Consider the following 15,437-nt stretch of genomic DNA (forward strand, 5'->3'; position numbering starts at 1 on the left):
GGGTCCTGTATGGACAGCAGAGAGCCTGATGTGGGACTCGAACTCAAGAACCACGAGATCATAACCTGAGCTGAAGTCAGATGCTTAAACCAACTGAGCCACCCAGGCACCCCTATTTTTTAAATTTGATACTCCTGGAGAAGGACTGTTTGTCTTCTTTATATAACATTAAGGAGTAACAATATTCCCAGCTTCTCCTGATATAGCCATTTATAGTTTTGCATTTATAAATGTGTCTAACGCTTTTAATCCTTTGACTTCTGGTTAGTAACTTCTTGTACTATTATTTTTTCAAAATAATTACATTCAAAGAAGATTGCAAGAAGTGTACAGGGAAGTCCCATGCACTGTTTCCTCAGTAGCCCCTAATGTTAGCATCTTATACAACTATAGTGAGCTCCTAATGCTAGCTTCTTACATAACTATAGTGCAGTATCAAAATCAAGAAATTGGGGCACCTGGGTGGCTCAGTTGGTTGAGTGTCCAACTCTTGATTTCAGCTCAGGTCATGATCTGAGGGTAGTGGGATCAAGCCCTGCATCAGGCTCCATGCTGAGCACTGAGCCTCTCTTTCTCTCCCTTTGCCCCTCTCCCCTGCTCACATGCTCTCTCTCTCTCTCTCTCCCTCTAAACTAAAAAAAAAAAAAAAAAAAAAAAAAAAAAACTTTTAATTAAAAAAAAAAAAAAACAAGAGAAGTGCTTGGGTAGGTTAAATGTCTGACTTCGGCTCAGGTTATGACCTTCTGGTTCATGAGTTCAAGCCCTGCATCCAGCTCTGTGCTGACAGCTCAGAGCCTGGAGCCTGCTTCAGATTCTGTGTCTCCCTCTCTCTATGCCCCTCCCCTGCTCACACACTCTCTCTCTCTCTCTCTCTCTCTCTCTCTCTGAAAAATAAACGTTTAAAAAAATTTTTAAATCTCCTAATGGCAAAAGCCGTAAATTTTTAAAAACAAACAAATAAATAAGAAATTGACATTGGTATAATCCTCCTTGCTTATTCAGATTTTACCAGTTATAAATGTACTCATTTATGTCTGAGAGTATGGGGCAGTGGGTGTTTAATGCTATATAATTCTATCATACATATAGCCTTGCATAACCACCACCACAATCAAGATAAAGAACATTTTCATCACAACAAGGATCCCTCGTGTTACCCTTTTATAGCCGCACTTACCTCCCTCCCTCTCCAATTCCCCAACCCTCAGCAACCACTAAATAGCCTTCCATCACTATAATTCTGTCACTTCAAGAATGTTATGCAAATAGAATCACACAAGTTATAACCTTTTCAAATTAGCCTTTTTCACTCAGAATAACTGTCTAGAGATTCACCCAGGTTGTCACAAGTGTCAATAGTTTGTTCCTTTTTCTTGTTAAGCAGTATTTCAAGGTATGGATATACTAGTTTGTGTGACCATTCATTCATGGAAGGGCATCTGGGCCGTGTTCCAGTTTTGAGCTATTACAAATAAAATTTCTATGGACATTCACATTTTACTATTTTTTTTTAATTTTTAATTTATGTCATCCAAAAACCCAAGAAAGCCTCCTCCTCCTATATACCAGGACTTGAATGAATCTATGTTTGCCTTACTAATACAGGCACAGTTTTGTGAGGAAAAAAAGCTAGATTAAGAAAAGACCAAGGAGGGGCACCAGGATGGCTCAGTCAGTTAAGTGTCTGAATTTGGCTCAGGTCATAATCTCCCAGTTTGTGAGTTCAAGCCCCACACTGGGCCCTGTGCTGACAGCACAGAGCCCGCTTAAGATCCTGTCTCCCTCTCTCTGTGTCCCTCCCCTGCCCACACTCTGGCTCTCTCAAAAATAAAAATAAACATTTAAAAAAGAAAGAAAGATGGGGCGCCTGGGTGGCTCAGTCGGTTAAGCGTTGGACTTCGGCTCAGGTCGTGTTCTCACAGTTCGTGGTTCAAGCCCCACACGGGGCTCTGTGCTGACAGCTCGGAGCCTGGAGCCTGCTTCAGATTCTGTGTCTCCCTCTCTCTCTGGCCCTCCCCCACTCACTCTGTCTCTCAAAAATAAACAAACATTAAAAAATTTTTTTAAAAGAAAGGAAAGAATATGGAGTTAGACCATATTTTCTCTGTGAATTATACATTTTAATGTATTTGTCTCTGCCCCTTGACTATGAACTACATGGAGGCAGGGATCATGACTAAATTGCCTCTCCTCCTAGCGCAGGGCATAGGACCTAGCATAGACTAGGTGTTTAGAAAGTGTTAGGATGTCTTGGGGAGGGTGAGACTCAAGGATAGATGTTTATAACAAACTCCACAGGGGTGCCTGGGTGGCTCAGTCGGTTGAGCGTCCGACTTCGGCTCAGGTCATGATCTCGCAGTCTGTGAGTTTGAGCCCCACGTCGGGCTCTGTGCTGACAGCTCAGAGCCTGGAGCCTGCTTCGGATTCTGTGTCTCCCTCTCTCTCTGCCCCTCCCCCGGTCGTGCTCTGTCTCTCTATCAAAAATAAATAAACATTAAAAAAAATTTATAACAAACTCCACAGATTATACTAGGTAGTCAGGATTAAGAACTACTATTTAGCTGAATAAACAAAAATGGAGAGGGGAAGAAGGAAAGCTCATGATAGAAGAGAGCAGACTCAGGCTGGCAAGGGGACTTAGGTGCAGGACAGTGGTACTGACCTTCCATTATCTTTCTCCACCTTACAGAAAGTTCTGTGTCCAGATTAACCTCTAGACTGCATGGTAGGGAATCAGTAATTTCCAGCACTATGTTTGAGAAGTGCTATTGCTGAATCCCTATGTCTGACTGGGCCAGAGAAGACAGCTTTCATCTGCTCTGTGAGGTTTTACCTATTTGAAAGGCTGCTCCACACATCTTTGGAGCCACAGACACCTTGAAGAGTTTGATGGAAAAAGCATTTGGTGATATGAATTACCTAGAGGTGCTTATATGTTTAGATGGCATAATTATGTTTGGCAGAGCTCTGGAGAACAATGGCTCCTTATATTACTGAATCACCTGGGAAACAGCCTAAAACTGTCCCTTCACAAATGCCAGGCCTGCCAGACCTCAATAAAATACAGTGGACATATAAAATCACAAGAAGGGATGGGCAGACTCTAGAAATATCACTGGTCAGGTCCCAACATTTTAAAACATTAAGGGGATTCAGCAGACACTACAGGAGCTGGCTGAAGGATTGTTCAAAGATTGCAAAACCCCTCAATGAGTTTGCTCAGGGTGATCAGGTCAGAACTGGAGCACACCTGAGTTGAAGAGGGAGAGGAAGGCAGGTCAAAATACCGGGGCCTGGCAGTCGGGAAGATCTGTGCTTGGGGCACAACTATGTTGCATATCAAAATAAAGCTGCCCTTGTAGGAGGTGGGAAACAACCCACCCCCCACCCCCACCAAAATAAACAAAGCAGTTTTCACCCAAACTGCTCTCATGAGCCCTTCCTCTTGAGCTTTTGGAGATCGGCAGGCTGCCTCACTCAGAGTTCTGTTTTAGCACATGTTGTCTTCCACCACCGAGACCTTTTACAAATTGATACCAGTTTTGAAGACTTCAGATCTGTGCTATGTCATAAAGACCCAGAGGTGAGGATAACCATCACATTTGCCAAGCAAGGTCTGACAGCTCATGAGACTTGGGATCCAATTTTGAAAATTGAGTTTGTAGCACAAAGTGAACAATTACAGACAACACCCTCGGGTACCTGATGTTCTGGAAGGCAGAGCTTTGGAGCTGAAGGCAGGCCTAGGCGAATTGTTTGAGGAAAGGGCATTTCCTTTATGGGAGAGAGTTGAACTAATAGCTAAGTGGGGAGAGTGGGGAGGAAGGAGTAAAGCAAGTACAGGCTCGGTCTCTGGGAGTGAGAGGACACCTGCAAAATGCTTTCCCTAAGCTGGCTTGAAGCCAAGTCAGCTCTAACTCAAGAAGGTGAGCCCTGCTTCACTTTTCTTCACAGGCCCTCAAAATGCTTATTTTGGCCTCCACCTGCCCTACTGAGGGCTGCAGTTTAAAATCTCATAGTGGAAGGGCACCTGGGTGGCTCAGTCAGTTAAGCATCCAACTTTGGCTCAGGTCATGATCTCACAGTTTCTGAGTTCAAGCCCCAGTCGGGCTTGCTGCTGTCAGCGCAGAGCCCACTGCAGATATCCTCTCCCACCCTCTTTCTCTGCCCACCCCTGACTCTCACTCTGTCTCTCAAAAATAAATAAACATAAAAAAACTCATACTGGAACATTGTAAGGGTATGACCCAGAGGTCCCTGTTCTCCTCCAAGCTGAGAACTGGCATGATCCCAGTGTATGCCCTGGGGTCTACCTTTCTTGAAGAAAAAGGGACCATGGCAGCCCAGGTGCTGACAACCACATTTTACATCAACAAAATAGCTGAAAACGATAGTAGTGTTGCCAAAAGCAGGACTGGTGAAAGCCAGAAAGAGCACAACTGATGTAGTATTAATGCAGTGGGCCCTCAGTGACAACTGTGAGTATGGCCCTGAAGAAGAGGCCAGTAGATTATCATTATTACTATAATTTGGGTTGATTACTGTACATTTTCATCCAAAAGAAGACAGTTTTGGGGGCACCTGGGTGGTTCAGTCGGTTAAGCATTCAACTCTTGGTTTTGGCTCAGGTCATGATCTCACGGTTCGTGAGTTCGAGCCCTGTCAGGCTCTGTGTTGGCGGCTTGGAGCCTGGAGCCTGCTTCAGATTCTGTGCCTCCCTTTCTCTCTGCCCCTCCCCTATGCACACTGTCTCTGTCTCTCTCAAAATAAATAAGCTTTTTTTTAAAAGACAGTTTTGGAAAGTGGGGGGAAAAAGCCCTGAAGCCTTACAGGCTCGGGGTTGGATCCTGGTTCTACGACTATCTATCGAGCTTGGGCAGGCCAGTGTCCTCTGTAACATGAAACACTCTAAATCACCATCAATAGTCACTGCACAGGCAATGGCAGATGCAGCCTTTGTGGGGCCTAAAGCTTATGCCGTTTCGTTTAAGTTTTTAAAAAGTGTAAAATGAGGTATAATCCTGAACATTTACTTAAAATGAAACATTAAATGACAAGAAATTACAAGTTTTAAAAACTGACAAAACCCACAAACATGACAAAATTTTTACAAACATTATATTTTTCATTGTATTAACTGGTACAACTCCTTGCTACCTTTTCTATATCCTTTCCCTGCATATCTTTTGATTACCTCTTTATCAGGTATCACTTTTGGACTATAATGTCTTATAGAAAGAAGAGGGAAACAATTTAGTTTTTCCTAAGACTTTAGAAAAGTTTCTTCCGGCTTCCCAACCCATCAATGATTAATGTCATGTAGATATTCTGGATTGTTGTCAAATTTGGGGAAACCTCTATCAAACCTCTATCATTTCTTTTATATGTAAACTGTGATTTTAGGCTATGTCAAGTTTTTTTACGTAATGACTAATCTTTTTAAATTTTTTTAATGTTTGAGAGAGAGAGATGTGTGAGTATGAGTATGGGGATAGGGGTAGGGGCAGAGAGAGAGAGAGAGAGAGAGAGAGAGAGAGAGAGAGGAGAGAGGAGAGAAAATCCCAAGCAGACTCTGAGGCTCTGCACTGTCAGCTCACAGCCCGATTGAGCCCTGAACTCAATCCCACAAACCGTGAGATCATGACCTGAGCCAAAACCACGGTAGACACTACCAACTGAGCCACCCAGGCACTCATGTAATGACTAATTTTAAATAAACTTTAGACTTACTGCTTTAAGAGTATTCCCATAAGTCATTTCTACACTGGTACAGCCACCAATAACTTAACTATATGCCGAAATGATAGCAAACCACATAAATATATCCTTCTAACCCCAAATAAATATATCTGAAATTCAATTTATCTTTGGTTGGATCCCCAAAAGAATAGCTCCAGTAAAGACAGAACTCTCCCTAGAAAGCAAATAAAGGCAGAAAATATAAAAAGAGCAAAAGTGTTTTCTGGGTTGGAAGAAGATAGACAATACTCATTTTTAATATATATATCTTGTGTCTTCACAAGTAGATTTAAAGTTAATAAAAGTATTCCCCTCCCATATACATTTTTTTAATGTTTATTTATTTTTGAGAGAGAGAGAGAGAGCATGAGCGGAGGAGGGGCAGAGAAAGAGGGAGACAGAGCATCCGAAGCAGATTCTGTGCTGACAGCAGAGAGCCCAAATCAGGGCTCAAACTCACCAACCACAAGATCATGACCTGAGCCCATGACCTGAACTGAAGTCAGATGCTTAACCAACTGAACCACCCAGGCACCAACCCCCATACACATTTAAAGTAGTCTAGTATTGTGAACTCCATTGATACAATTTGAAAAACCATGCCCAGGAAGAATGAAGCCTCAGAGGAAACCTGATGGAGTTAATATAAGGTGGGAAAGGCTTCACCACCACTGAATTCTAAGCCTGTTCTGTGGCAAAAGACTTTCTAAAGGAGGGCAGCAAAGACAGAAATCCTAAGGAAAAGATGGGACAGATTTCACCATATTAAACTGAAAAACATCTGTAAGGTTAAAGCAAACAAAATCAAGCATTAAAAAAAACTAGGAGGGGCGTCTGGGTGGCTTAGTTGGTTAAGCATCCAACTTCGGCTCAGGTCATGATCTCACAGTTCTTGAGTTCAAGCCCTGCATCCGGCTCTACGCGGACAGTTGGGAGCCTGGAGCCTGCTTCGGGTTCTGGGTCTCCCGCTCTCTCCATGCCCCTCCCCCACTCTTGCTTGCTCGCGCTCTCTCTCTCTCTTTCTCTCAAAAATAAAACATTTTTAAAAATTAAAAAAAACTAGAGAAAAAAGTACTTGTTATTCATATCACAAAGGATTGATAGCCCAATACAGAAATCAATTAAAAATTTTAAAGCAATGAGGAATCCAAGAAGAGAACCATCAAAGAACATGAAGGGGCCATTTACCAAGAAAGAAATACAAAAAGGCAAAAATTGAAACTGGCAAGGAGTTAGGGAAACCAAGCCATCTCACCCTGTGGTTGGGAATGTAAATTAGTTCATCTTTATATAGAGGGCTATTTGACAATATAAAAATAACATAAACATTTATAAGGAGCTTGCTCTTTGCTAAGTACTCTGTGAAGTGCTTTGCACTGATTAATTTATTCCATCCTCACTCAGCTTTACTGATATTCAGTGTGCATCATTTGTAATAATGAAGAACTCAACACTCCTCACACACCCAACAATAGGGTTTGGTTAAATGGAACCTCTATACAATAGGATTGAAATGAGCTACATGGAAAACTCTCTAAAATATGGTTAAGTGTTAAAAAAGGCTACAGGGGGGGCGCCTGGGTGGCTCAGTCGGTTAAGCGGCTGACTTCGGCTCAGGTCATGATCTCACGGTCCGTGAGTTTGAGCCCCGCGTCGGGCTCTGTGCTGACAGCTCAGAGCCCGGAGCCTGTTTCGGATTCTGTGTCTCCCTCTCTCTCTGACCCTCCCCCGTTCATGCTCTGTCTCTCTCTGTCTCCAAAATAAATAAACATTAAAAAAAAAAAAATTTAAAAAAAAGGCTACAGGGGCACGTGGGTGGCTCAGTTGGTTAAGCATCTGACTTCCACTCAGGTCATGATCTCGTGGTTTTTGGGTTCGAGCCTCACATCAGGCTCTGTGCTGACAGCTCAGAGCCTGCAGCCTGCTTCAGATTCTGGGTCTCCCTCTCTCTCTGCCCCTCCCCTGCTTGTGCTCTGTCTCTCTCTCAAAAATAAATAAACATTTAAAACAATTTTTTTAAAGGCTGCAGAAAAGAATGTATACCATTTCCATAGTATAAAAATCATATAAATACATGTCTATATATAGACACATAAATATTATATAGATATAGATATATAGAGATAGAGAAAAATCTCTGGGATATATATCAAAATGAAAACAACAGTTATTTCCAGGTGGTGGGATTTTAGATTATCTTGATTTTCTGCTTTATAGTTTTCCATTAATGCCTTCTGAATTTTTGCTATCACTGCTCCTGGGCAGCAGGAGTAAGGTCAGCTTAATGGGCATACAACCGATGCTGTCACACAGAGCCCCATGCTTACAAGAGCCCATGTTTAGTTTAATACTCTATTGTCACTATTTTGAAATTCTGAATAATTCATGAATAAGGGGTCCTACATTTTCATTTTGCGCTGGGTCCTGCAAATTATGTAGCTGATCCTGTCAGGAGCGTACCTTGCCTCTTCAGCTGTCACCCTGAAATGTGTTGTTCTGCGACCATCACCACCGTAAGAACTTGCTATTTTCATTTTCCTTCCTTCACGTAGAAAGGAAAACCTCTTGACAAGGAGTCATTTGACTCATTTTTTCACTGTCAGCAGGCTGATCAACCCTCTCCCTAGAAGAAGAAGGAAAGTCTCTGAGGACCAACTATTTTTCTTCCCTATTCGATGTTAGCTTTACACTCTCTCCCAGTGCCAGCCCCAACAGAATGGATTATGGGTGTCCCTTAGAGTCTCCGCCTATACCTTCCAAAATGCCAGTCCTAGCAGGGGGTAAGATTTGGTCTCCTGAGTAACACAATCAATCCCAGTAACTACTCTAGTGTCAAACACACGTGTACGTTACCTATAATAAAAGGTCTTTAGGTCATTCAGTAATGGGGCCATGGCTATGAGATTTCCTTATAGCTTATTCCCATCAGCTATGCTTTTTATTGTCAAGAACACTTTCATATAATCTTCCACTTGGAGATTTCACTGTGCATTCCTCCCTTTGGATCTTTTGTAAAGATTTGTTTTTTGAAAAACTAGCCACTCCCCATCCCTAAGAAATCATGCTTTTGAAATGTCAAAATAATATCCCTAACCACCTTTATCTCTACCTTTGTTTCCTATTTCTAAGGCAGTATCTACTCAGAGGAAAGAGGGTCACAATCCTATAGCAACTGAATTCCCTAAAAAACAGTGGTTGGGATATCTTACCAAAAGTTTCATGAGGTCAATTTATATTTTATCCACCTAATATTTTATCTGCATGCTATTTAATCCTTCAAATAAATGCAGTTCACTAGATAAGCATTATAGAAATCACATCTCCCCTAGGGAATTCTTTTGGTCCAAATATCTTCTACTAGCTTTTCTGACATGACAGTCAAAATTCCCAGTTCTTGAGTGACCTCTATTGTCCCACACTTGTCACAGAAACAAAAACCTTCTACTTTTGGGTATTTTTGAATATACACAAAAGGATAGAGAACAATGCAATTAAGTTGCAGGTATCTGTTACTCAGCTGCAGTGATTACATTCTGCCAATCTCAGTCATCACTCTTTAATTTTGTTTCTTGATTTAGAGGAGATTTTGAGCATTAGGTTCTCACTAGGAATACAGCCAAATTCATATTCTCACTTGAAATAAAGCTGTCACCTCAGCAGCAGTTGTCTAGTTAAGATCTAAAAGCATCCCCATTCCCAGATTCCTCATCTCTAACCAACCTGCTTCCCTGGCTACCCCCACCTCTGAGCTGCAACCAGCACCTCTCCCAGCTGACTGATCTAATCCTTTCCACAGGACAGGAGGACTCTGAGAACACGTTTGTTCAGCACACTACACGACAGGCAAAACTGCCTTCTGACCCATGTCCCAAGGCAATTCCATTTCACTCCTCTACCTTCTGGGGAGGTGAACAAATGACAGCATTCAAACAAAATTCTTTTTTTTTTTTATCTTTTATTCAAAGATCCATTTAAAAGCATGCCTGGGGTCTATGCACATGGAAGTGGGTATGAAGCAAAGAAGGCAAGAGCAAGGCTCAGAGGGAATAAGATGGAGAATGAAGTTATGGGTCACAGGAAAGGAAGTGGTAGTTCTAGGCTGCCTCTGGCACTTGATCTCCTTTCATCTTTCCAACAACCGCGGGTATGTGAATTCCCATTTTACATATGAGGACAGTGAGGGAACTCAAACCTCAGAAGTCCTGTGGCTCAAGGTACCCAGGCTGTGAATGTTGGAGGAAGAATTGAATCTTATCGGACTCCAAAGCTGTGCTCTATCTACCTAAGTGGTAGGGTTGGGAGCACTGGGCACGGGCACAGGACATTTGTTGAGGTCCCCAGGACAAACCCTTCTGAGGCCTTAGCCTGCAAACAAATGCCACTTTGTAATTAGACTTTCTCTCTTCCTCAGCAGATGGTCCCCTAAATTAGTTGAAGCCTGTGGGCCTTAAATATAAAATAAGCGGATGCATCTTGATTATAATATGGCACTTTGGTTTTAGTTGCAAGTGTTATGCTTAAAATGTAAGAATGTGATTGACTTATAGCATTTTCTTTTTAAAGGATAAAAGTTCTTTGTGCTTGATCAGCCCAGCCCTGGATGCCCGGCTGCTCTCCATTACAGACAGAATGACACCCAGCCAGGCTGCCAAAAACAAGAGTTCTGCAGCCATTTTCCTCGGTTGGGCCTGGGTTACGTGACCCTCACCCAATCCATACTGCTGAGGTGACACCTCTGAGACCCAGTGGAGGCAGTTCGTGCTCTTCCTCCCTTCGCCAGACTAGGCAAGATGTGTTTCCTCAAGAAGCCCCCCACTTGCTGGAATATTCTCCACCCAGCTCTTCTTTGCCGCCAGCATTTACTTGCCCCTGCCTGGCTCTAGAAGCTGATCTATCTAAACCAGACATTCTCCCTTTTCTTCCCCACTGAGCTGGTGGGGGGGAAAAGAGGCAGCTTTGAGACCTGCTTCTCTTTTACTCACACTTAGTATGCCTGTTTTGTCTGTATGTAAAGGCCCCCTCACCTACAGCTAGGAAAAATCCTGCTCTTATATCTAATTTTGGAAGTGAGAAATCAGTCTTTATGCAGAGACACACACTTCCTCCACAAAGCATGGCAGCTGGGGGTGGAGTGGAGGCAGCAGTGAGGTTGCAGGATCCAGGTGGGATAGGGAAGAAGGCAATGCTGAAAGAGAGAGAGGGACAGTCTTCTCAGGGAAGAGAGACGTCATCATAGGGTTAAGCAGGAGCAAGGAAGGTGAATTCACAAGTCAGGAAAAAGAGAGAAGGGACTAAGCACCAAGCACTATGCTAGATGCTTTACATATACCAAGTGAGGAGGGACTGGAAATGAGAAATGTATTAATGCTATGACACCAATTTAGTCAAGAAGTAATGAAGGACTTAGTAGAATAGTAGCAGTTGGAATGGAAAAGAAAGGATTGAAACAGGATTCACTGTGAAGGGAGTTTCAGCCTAACTTACCAGTTGGTTGGATGCAGAGGTCAGGGAGGAGGAAACCAAGAGAGCTTTAGGTTTTCATAATAAGTGACTGGGAAGATAGGTGACATTAATAGGAATATGACTGTCAGGAGATGGATATGTAGGCAAGGTTGATCAATTTGGTTTGGGACCTATTTAATCTTTCAAATGTTTTATAATTAAAATTTTCAAACATAGAGAAAAACTGAGAGAATAGGGTATTAAAGCCCTATACCCATTACCCAGCTCAACGATTATCAACTCACGGCCAATCTCGGTTCATCAAGAGCCTTACCTAGTCCTCCTTTCCCCTTTCCCCAACTGGATTATTTCAAAGTAAATCCCATAAATACGATACCATCCATAAACACTTCAGTATCTATTTCTAAAAGATACTCTTCACATAGCCACATACAATTATCTTAACTAAAATATTAACATTAAGCCTTTAATGCCATCAAATACTTAATGTCATCAGTAAGTATTCAAATTTCCTCATGTCCTCCTTGTTTATTTATAGTTGATTGGTTAAAAGCAGGACCAGATAAACAGATCAACTGAATGCAAGATTCTGTCTAAAACAGCCATATGGAGATATCAAGCAGGCAACCGAAATTTGGGGTCCAAAACTCAATGAAGAGGTAAAGGCCAGGAATACAGATTTAGAAATCATCTTCCCCGAGTGAATGATATTTGAATAAATGAAACTACTGAGTAGATATCATAAGGGGAGAATACAGCAATAAAAATGGCCCAAGGATAGAACCTTGACGAACAACTACATTCAGGAAGAAAAGAAAGAGACCCCTGGGATGGGGATGGGAGGGAGCAGTTTGAGAAACAGATGAAAAGTTGAAAAGGAAAACAAGATAGCAGATGTCACTGGAGCCAAAAAATGAAAACGCTGCACAGAGGGAGGACCACACAGTTTTACTCAATGTTTTCCATCAAAAGAGTCTTGGGCTAAGACTCGGTCCCTGCTCTATTGTATGACTTTCTAGCTGTGTTACACATTAAGCAAATCATATCCGTAAACCCAAAATTCTTCAGATGTAAAAAACGGATAACACCAGTCCTTCCAATTAAAAGGCTGCTATGAAGGGGCGCCTGGGTGGCTCAGTCAGTCGGTTAAGCATCTGACTTTGGCTCAGGTCATGATCTCATGGTCCATGGATTTAGGCCCTACATCGGGCTACGTGCTGACAGCTCTGAACCTGGAGCCTGTTTCAGATTCTGTGTCTCCCTCTCTCTCTGCCCCTCCCCCACTCACACTCTGTGTCTGTCTCTCTCTCAAAAATAAACATTTTAAAAAAAGTTTAAAAAATAAACAAGTAAAAGGCTGCTATGAGGATCAAATGAGAATGGATATATGTGAAGAAGGCCTTTGTTGACTGCAAAGCATTGGACAAATATGAGACACTATTCACTCAATAAATCTTTACTGTTTTTATTAATGTGAAAATAAGACCTAACTGTTGAATGGAGGATTTAAAGTTTCTAATATTAAAAAAATGCCGAATTTTAAAGTACATAACTCTTCAAGAGTCTCATAAGGGCTAGCTTTCATGAGCATCTACTTTGTGTGCTGGGCCCTGTTCTAAATCCTCCACATACCTTAACTCATTTGATCATCACAAACTCCTATGACATAGGTACTACAATGTGCCTTGGTTTACAGATGAGGAAGCTAAGGCTGAGAGGAGCAAACTAACTTGCCCTAGGTCACACAGCCAGAAAGCAGCTGACCCAAAGCTCAAGCCAAGTCTTTCTCCTATGCATGATTCAGGACTGACCTCTTAATCACCACACCAAAGTTCCTCTTAAAAATATGCCTTGAAGGGCACCTGCCTGGCTCAGTTGGTGGAACTTGCAACTCTTGATCTCCAGGTCGTGAGTTCAAGCCCCAAGTTGGGATTAGGAGCTTACTTTTAAAAAAAGCTAAAAAATAAAAATCAGTGGAAAAAATATGCCTTGGAAAATTAGAAGATCGCCATATTATGACCCTAATGAACTGCAGATCTAGGCATTGGGCATCAATGCAACTATCATCACAGAGAAAACCAGACATTACGTGGCTCCTGAAGTTAATTTTGTCCCCCACCCCACCCCAAACTGAACCTTAATCAAACAAAGCTTTTAGATTAGGGTTATGGTTGCCAGATAAAATTCAGGAAGCCCAGTTAAAATCACATTTTAGTTAAACGACAAATAATTTTCTTAGTGTAAGCATGTCCTATGCAATATTTGGTATGTCCCATGCATTGTATTTGGGATATACTTTTTCTAGAAAGTATTCATTATTCATCTGAAATTCACTCTTAACTGGGTGCCCTGTATTTTTATTTGCTAAATCTGACAATCCTACTTTAGATCTAACTACCCATTTATAAGAAGCACAAAGAACAGAGAAACATATTAATTTGAACACTAGATGTTTGATTATATTAAGGAATTAATTTTTCAGTTGTCTAGTTGTATTGTGGGGTTTTTTTTTTAAAGAAGCTCTTACCTCTTACAGATACACATTGAAATGTTTTTGGGTGAAATTATATGATGTCCTGAAGGTCCTTCATAACAATCTGGAAAGGAGAGAAATAGAAGGGGTATAGATTTAACAAGACTGGCTTTGAACTCATGACATTGAAGCTTCCTTAAAAAGTACATGTGATTTCAGGGGCACCTGGCAGGCTCAGTCGGTGGAGCACACTACTCTTGCTTCTGAGTTTGAGCCCCATGTTGGGCGTAGAGATTACTTAAAAACAAAATATTTTAAAAAAAACTACATGTGGTTTCATTACACTCTTCTATTTCTGAATGTGTTTGAAATTTCCCTTAATAAAAGTTTTTAAAAGAAACAATACTTAGCACAGTGACTGACATATTGTTAATACTTAATATGTATCTGTTGGCAGGTGAATCATTTGTGTTTTTTTTTTAAGAAAACTCTCAGATGGCCATCAAGTGGAAAAGCATTTTGGAAATGAAATTACAAGCATGAATATGCCTGAAAACACAAATTAGATTCGTTTAGGGACCAACTATACTCAAATGGAAACAATAATGAATTTGCCCAGACAAGGGAATTTGTTTACTGAGGACGAAGAGTTGTGAAACTCTGGGCAGAAGAGGTACATACATTACAGGTACTTAATTTTGGTAAACATAGAAACATTTTTAACCCTCCAAAAAGATGTTATGCAGAAACAATCTACCTTAGGTTTTCTTCAATATTTACTACTCCAGTGAACTGTTGTGGAAACCCAGATTAATTTCCTAAAGGCCTTTGGACAGATTTTGAATTTTTTATTTATTTACTTATTTATTTATTTATTTTTAAAGTTTTATTTATTTATTTTTGAGAGAGACCGAGTGAGCAGGGGAGGGACAGTGAAAGAGGGAGACAGAGAATCCCAAGTAGGCTCCGCACTGTCAGCGCAGAGCCTGATGCGGGGCATCGAACTCATGAACCGTGAGACCGTGACCTGAGATGAAAACAAGAGTCAGACACTTAACCAAATGAGCCACCCAGGCACCCCCAGATTTAGAAAATTTTAGTGCTCACATGCAAGTAAATCGCCAAATACTAGAAATTTATGACTTCTCATGCTGAATAATCCATGCACTTGACAGGAGGTCTTTATCAAAAATACAGTATTCGGGCACTTGGGTGGCTCAGTCAGTTGAGCATCCATCTGACTTGGGCTCAGGTCATGATCTCACAGTTTGTGGGTTTGAGCCCCGCATTAGGCTCTGTGCTGACCGCTTGCTCAGAGCCTGGAGCCTACTTCAGATTCTGTGTGTCCTTCTCTCTCTGCCCCACCCCCGCTCACACTTTGTCTCACTCTGTTTCTCAAAAATAAATAAATGTAAAAAAAAACTTTAAGAAAAAAATGCAGCATTATCAGCTTTAAATGCAATCTTGCCTTACATGCTGGGTACATGAGGGCAACCAAACTCAAAAGCAACCTGCATAAGGTTCAGGTTAATGTTTTTAGTGAAGTGCTTAATGTAGGTAAGTGAAATAAACTGTTTATCTTATGCTAAATATTCCACTGCATGGATGCCCTATAACTAATTCAACCATTCTCTTATTGATGGATGTTTCCCACTTTTGCTGTTATAAGACAACAATACATTTAGCCTTACATTCTGGGCCTTTAATTTCTGGGAGAGAGATTATAAGTGGGTTGGCTGAGCCAAGGGTATAAATATTCTTA

The 15,437-nt window shown here is 41.4% G+C and overlaps 1 long non-coding RNA gene across 2 annotated transcripts in view; it reads right to left on the reverse strand.

Moving 5' to 3' along the window:
- The window catches only part of LOC145714496 (uncharacterized), a 32,255-nt gene that overhangs the window by 14,549 nt on the left and 2,269 nt on the right, over positions 1 to 15,437 (reverse strand). For both annotated transcript variants that reach the window (XR_014136870.1, XR_014136869.1), the window contains exon 2: positions 13,730 to 13,799. This is a non-coding gene — a long non-coding RNA (uncharacterized LOC145714496). The remainder of the gene's footprint in view (positions 1 to 13,729; positions 13,800 to 15,437) is intronic.

This window comes from Panthera onca, chromosome X, assembly GCF_046562875.1.
Source record: "Panthera onca isolate mPanOnc1 chromosome X, mPanOnc1 haplotype 2, whole genome shotgun sequence".
NCBI classification, from domain to species: Eukaryota; Metazoa; Chordata; class Mammalia; order Carnivora; family Felidae; genus Panthera; species Panthera onca.